Source organism: Microcaecilia unicolor, chromosome 8 (assembly GCF_901765095.1).
Source record: "Microcaecilia unicolor chromosome 8, aMicUni1.1, whole genome shotgun sequence".
In the NCBI taxonomy this organism is placed as follows: Eukaryota; Metazoa; Chordata; class Amphibia; order Gymnophiona; family Siphonopidae; genus Microcaecilia; species Microcaecilia unicolor.
Window position 1 is genome coordinate 192,664,748 of NC_044038.1, and position 6,142 is coordinate 192,670,889.

At 43.2% G+C, this 6,142-nt stretch overlaps 1 protein-coding gene across 9 annotated transcripts in view; it reads left to right on the forward strand.

The window, feature by feature from the left end:
* FAM110A (family with sequence similarity 110 member A) overlaps positions 1–3,424 on the forward strand; it is a 52,821-nt gene extending 49,397 nt beyond the window's left edge. For all 9 annotated transcript variants that reach the window (XM_030212148.1, XM_030212144.1, XM_030212146.1 and 6 more), the window contains one exon: positions 1,522–3,424. The gene's annotated coding sequence lies outside the window, so the exon portion shown is untranslated. The remainder of the gene's footprint in view (positions 1–1,521) is intronic.
* The last annotated feature ends 2,718 nt before the right edge of the window (positions 3,425–6,142 follow it).

Genomic DNA, 6,142 nt, shown 5'->3' on the forward strand with positions numbered 1-6,142 from the left:
AAGGGTAGGTTATTGGTAACAGTGAGAGATAGCACATCACAAATTAAATCCGGAAAATCACATTGTGGAAAGTATATGAATTTATTTGCATTCTGCAGAGGGAAATAAGTATTTAATCCCTCTGGCAAACAAGACCTAATACTTGGTGGCAAAACCCTTGTTGGCAAGCACAGCGGTCAGACGTCTTCTGTAGTTGATGATGAGGTTTGCACACATGTCAGGAGGAATTTTGGTCCACTCCTCTTTGCAGATCATCTCTAAATCATTAAGAGTTCTGGGCTGTCGCTTGGCAACTCGCAGCTTCAGCTCCCTCCATAAGTTTTCAATGGGATTAAGGTCTGGTGACTGGCTAGGCCACTCCATGACCCTAATGTGCTTCTTCCTGAGCCACTCCTTTGTTGCCTTGGCTGTATGTTTTGGGTCATTGTCGTGCTGGAAGACCCAGCCACGACCCATTTTTAAGGCCCTGGCGGAGGGAAGGAGGTTGTCACTCAGAATTGTACGGTACATGGCCCCATCCATTCTCCCATTGATGCGGTGAAGTAGTCCTGTGCCCTTAGCAGAGAAACACCCCCAAAACATAACATTTCCACCTCCATGCTTGACAGTGGGGACGGTGTTCTTTGGGTCATAGGCAGCATTTCTCTTCCTCCAAACACGGCGAGTTGAGTTCATGCCAAAGAGCTCAATTTTTGTCTCATCTGACCACAGCACCTTCTCCCAATCACTCTCGGCATCATCCAGGTGTTCACTGGCAAACTTCAGATGGGCCGTCACATGTGCCTTCCGGAGCAGGGGGACCTTGCGGGCACTGCAGGATTGCAATCCGTTATGTCGTAATGTGTTACCAATGGTTTTCGTGGTGACAGTGGTCCCAGCTGCCTTGAGATCATTGACAAGTTCCCCCCTTGTAGTTGTAGGCTGATTTCTAACCTTCCTCATGATCAAGGATACCCCACGAGGTGAGATTTTGCGTGGAGCCCCAGATCTTTGTCGATTGACAGTCATTTTGTACTTCTTCCATTTTCTTACTATGGCACCAACAGTTGTCTCCTTCTCGCCCAGCGTCTTACTGATGGTTTTGTAGCCCATTCCAGCCTTGTGCAGGTGTATGATCTTGTCCCTGACATCCTTAGACAGCTCCTTGCTCTTGGCCATTTTGTAGAGGTTAGAGTCTGACTGATTCACTGAGTCTGTGGACAGGTGTCTTTCATACAGGTGACCATTGCCGACAGCTGTCTGTCATGCAGGTAACGAGTTGATTTGGAGCATCTACCTGGTCTGTAGGGGCCAGATCTCTTACTGGTTGGTGGGGGATCAAATACTTATTTCCCTCTGCAGAATGCAAATAAATTCATATACTTTCCACAATGTGATTTTCCGGATTTAATTTGTGATGTGCTATCTCTCACTGTTACCAATAACCTACCCTTCAATTATGGGCTGCTCATGTCTTTGTCAGTGGGCAAACTTACAAAATCAGCAAGGGATCAAATACTTATTTCCACCACTGTATGATAGATAGTTCAACTATCGTGGTGATTATGAAACGATTGATTACAAACAGTGCACTGTCCACACTGACTGTGTCTTGTAGAAGTAATGCTGGTATTGATAGCCCGTCATGCAGCTCTCTCTCTCTTTTATTTATATATATATATATATATATATATATATATATATATATATATATATATATACATAATCTTTTTATGGCGGTGGGTTAATATGGTGGACTCAGTAAGAAACCAAGACAACTTTTGACAGCAAGGCCTCCTTTGTATCCAGTTATCCAGCTCCAAGCACGGACCCTTTTCATATGTACACCCTGGTGCTCGGTCTCTGCTCTTATCCAGGTATATATTTCTTGCTCTGGATTATCAATGTGCTGACAATGGGATTCTGGGTTAGAGCTTCCCAGTTTATCTGCTGAAGTTATTCCAGTGCCAGGGAGCAGGTTTAACTAGTTCTGGCAAGAAAGCAGGAAGTGAAACAGAACAAAAAGAATGTGTGCTCGCTAACCTCCACCCACCCACACCCACCTAAATCCCATATGGTAAATTATTCTGGCACTGAGTGAGGTCGGACAGCTCCTCCCTATCTTCGGTGTCTTTAGGAAAACCTGTATAGAAATCCAACTCCTCTGTACTCATCTCTCATCTTCTCCTTTTTTTTTTTTCTTATCACAAATGACTTTCAGTTTTGCTTTGTTTTGTTTTCAGAGCTGTTATTTGGCATTTCCTGGTCTAGTTAACACTTTGTTAGTGATGTGAGTACTCCATTGAAGAATCTGATAAAGCAGTGGGGTTATGATGTTAGACCACCTGAATGTATAGAATAAAGGTTAATAAATGGTTAATAGTTTATGATTTATTACAGCTTAATGAATCACCTTTCCTCATCAATGGAAGAAATTGGAACAAAAAAAAACAAAGGTGAGACTTCTAGTGGGGTAACAGAATATGTTTTGTGACTAACTTTGGGGAGCCAAGTCTTCCTTTCTCAGGTCAGGACGGGATGAGAAGAAGATGGCAATACCTGAATATAATGAAGAACGTTCTCACAATATTCTAATGGGTAGGGAGCTTTTCACTGCTATATTAAATTTAACAAAATGAAACCTCACAAGTCCAGGGTGCCTACAAAGATGCTCAACCCCTAAGCGGGACTCATCATGGGTTTCCTACCATCCTCCGAAACCAACCCCAGTATAAAAAAAACTCTAAAAGGGAGAAAAGACACTGGCAAAAAAACGGAGGATACTCTACAATGGTAAAGATCATTACCCATAGAATGTACAAAGAACTGGAAGAACTATGAAGACAAAAATTTAAACAAAAAGGGTATTTTTGTCTTCATAGTTCTTCCAGTTCTTTGTACATTCTATGGGTAGTGATCTTTACCATTGTAAAGTATCCTCTGTTTTTTTTTTTTTTTTGCCACAGTGTCTTTTCTTCCTTTTGGAGTTTTTTACACTGGGGTTGGTTTCGGAGGATGGTAGGAAACCCATGATGATGAGTCCGTTTAAGGGTTGCCTCATCTCTGTAGGAACCCTGGACATGTGAGGTTTCATTTTGTTAAATTTAATATAGCGGTGGAAAGCTCCCTACCCATTAGAATATTGTGAGAGCGTTCTTCATTATTTAGTTTCAATTATTGCTGCTCTATAGATCTATATTTTGAATACCTGAATAATGCAATTGAATCATAAAGTATTCCAGTGGGAGTCTGTGAAAAAAAGAGGGGGAGAGGAAGGATATCCAAGGTGGCAAAGCAGTAGAATTTTATAGTTTTATAATGTGTTACAAATCCCAGATCTTTAAGTCTTTTCTTGTTAGTTTCAAAGTACCTGATCATTTTATCATCTGTAAACCACTTTGTAGCCGCTTCATAAGAAAAGACAATATAAGCCAGTAAATAAATACATGAATTTTAACATCAAAAGTCTTGTGCTCCTGAATTTTTTTAAATCATGAGGTCATTGGTGCACTTCTCTGGGGATAATGTTTCCAAATGTGTTAGTTTTGTGCATACCTTTACGCTAATTAACCTCACTGCTAAGCAAGGTGCTTTGAGGTATCCAATCTTATATCTGTGTGAGTCAATTCTTGTCTTTAACATCTGGCTTGCTTTACAGTTTCTGCATTGAATGATGTATATTCTACTTTCTCCAAGGATAAGCAACAGGCCATTAATTTTCACAAGTGGATAACGTGGCGCCACATTGCCCAGTCCAGAGCTTATAGCAAGCTTTATAGAGCTTTGTGGAGTGCGAGACATGCTCCACCACGCATACGCGGCTGCCTTCCCATCTGCTGCGAGGGCGCAGTTACCGCAGTTGTTTTTCTACCGTGGTGAGGAGAGGTTGCATTGGTAATTTCTCGTCGCACCTGGCCTGGAAGAGCTTTGTTTTGTTATGTCTTTTCGGCTTCTTTTTTCATGATTTTTTGATATGCCTTGTTTAGGCCTTTCTCCCATCTCTTCCCATATATGTTTAGTTCTTTTTGCCAATTTTAAGTTTCCTTTATTTTCTGTGACTTAGGCTGTGTTTAGGCATAGTGTCCAGTCGTATCTTTCCTGTGACTTTTTTCTGGTTTCTTGTCCCTTTTTCAGGTACCCTTGTGTCTTTTGATTTGGCATTGGAAGTTTTTCTGTCCATGTCCACTAAAGTACCCAGTGGCTTTAAAGGCTGTTCCCAGTGCAATCGGACAATCTCTGGCAAAGACAGCCATTCTTGGTGTTTCCAGTGCTTAGGGCCTGACCATAGCCCTGCCAACTGTGCCTTTGCATGAAGAAGAGGACTTGGGTATCTAGAGAGTACATAAGTAATGCCAAACTGGGAAAAGACCAAGGGTCCATCGAGCCCAGCATCCTGTCCACGAGAGGCTCAACATGAGAAGATTTTTGGAGCCAGGTCAGAGTCCTTGACATCAGCATCAAGGTCGTCAACGTCGAAGACTGCATCAGGAGCATCAGTCCACATGGATAGGCTACAGAGGAAATTGGAGGGTCATGGGAAAGAAGGAAATGTCCTATTGTGGATTAAAAACTGGTTGAAGGATAGGAAACAGAGAGTGGGGTTAAATGGGCAGTATTCACAATGGAGAAGGGTAGTTAGTGGGGTTCCTCACTAGGACCGCTGCTTTTTAATATATTTATAAATGATTTAGAGATGGGAGTAACTAGCGAGGTAATTAAATTTGCTGATGACACAAAGTTATTCAAAGTCGTTAACTTGTGACAGGATTGTGAAAAATTACAGAAGGACCTTACGAGACTGGGAGACTGGGCGGCTAAATGGCAGGTGACATTTAATGTGAGCAAGTGGAAGGTGATACATGTAGGGAAAAAAGAACCCGAATTATAGCTACGTCATGCAAGGTTCCACGTTAGGAGTTACGGACCAAGAAAGGGATCTGGGTGTCGTCGTCGTCGATAATACACTGAAACATAGTAACATAGTAGATGACGGCAGAAAAAGACCTGCATGGTCCATCTAGTCTGCCCAAGATAAACTCATATCTTGAATTTGTACCTGTCTTTTCAGGGCACAGACCGTATAAGTCTGCCCAGCAGTATTTCCCGCCTCCCAACCACTAGTCCCGTCTCCCATCACTGGCTCTGGTACAGACCGTATAAGTCTGCCCTCCCCTATCCTAGCCTCCCAACCACCAACTCCTCTTCCCCCCACCTGCTCCGCCACCCAATTTCAGCTAAGCTTCTGAGGATCCATTCCTGCTGCACAGGATTCCTTTATGCATATCCCACGCATGTTTGAATTCCGTTACCGTTTTCATCTCCACCACCTCCCGCGGGAGGGCATTCCAAGCATCCACCACCCTCTCCGTGAAAAAATACTTCCTGACATCTTTTTTTGAGTCTGCCCCCCTTCAATCTCATTTCATGTCCTCTCGTTCTACCGCCTTCCCATCTCTGGAAAAGATTTTTTTGCGGATTAATACCTTTCAAGTATTTGAACGTCTGTATCATATCACCTCTGTTCCTCCTTTCCTCCAGGGTATACATGTTCAGGTCAGCAAGTCTTTGGTCATACGTCTTGGAACGCAAATGCCATACCATTCTTGTAGCTTTTCTTTGCACCGCTTCCATTTTTTTAACATCCTTCACAAGGTACGGCCTCCAAAACTGAACACAATACTCCAGGTGGGGCCTTACCAACGACTTGTACAGGGGCATCAACACTTCCTTTCTTCTGCTGATCACACCTCTCTCTATACAGCCTAGCAACCTTCTCGCTACGGCCACCGCCCTGTCACACTGTTTCGTCGCCTTCAGATCCTCGGATACTATCACCCCAAGATCCCTCTCCCCCTCAGTACCTATCAGACTCTCCCCGCCTAACACATATGTCTCTCGTGGGTTTCTACTCCCTAAATGCATCACTTTGCATTTCTTCGCATTGAATTTTAATTGCCAAACCTCAGACCATTCTTCTAGCTTCCTCAGATCCCATTTCATGCTTTCCACTCCCTCCCGGGTGTCCACTCTGTTGCAAATCTTAGTATCATCCGCAAATAGGCAAACTTTACCTTCTAACCCTTCGGCAATGTCACTCACAAATATATTGAACAGAATCGGCCCCAGCACCGAACCCTGAGGCACTCCGCTACTCACCTTTCCC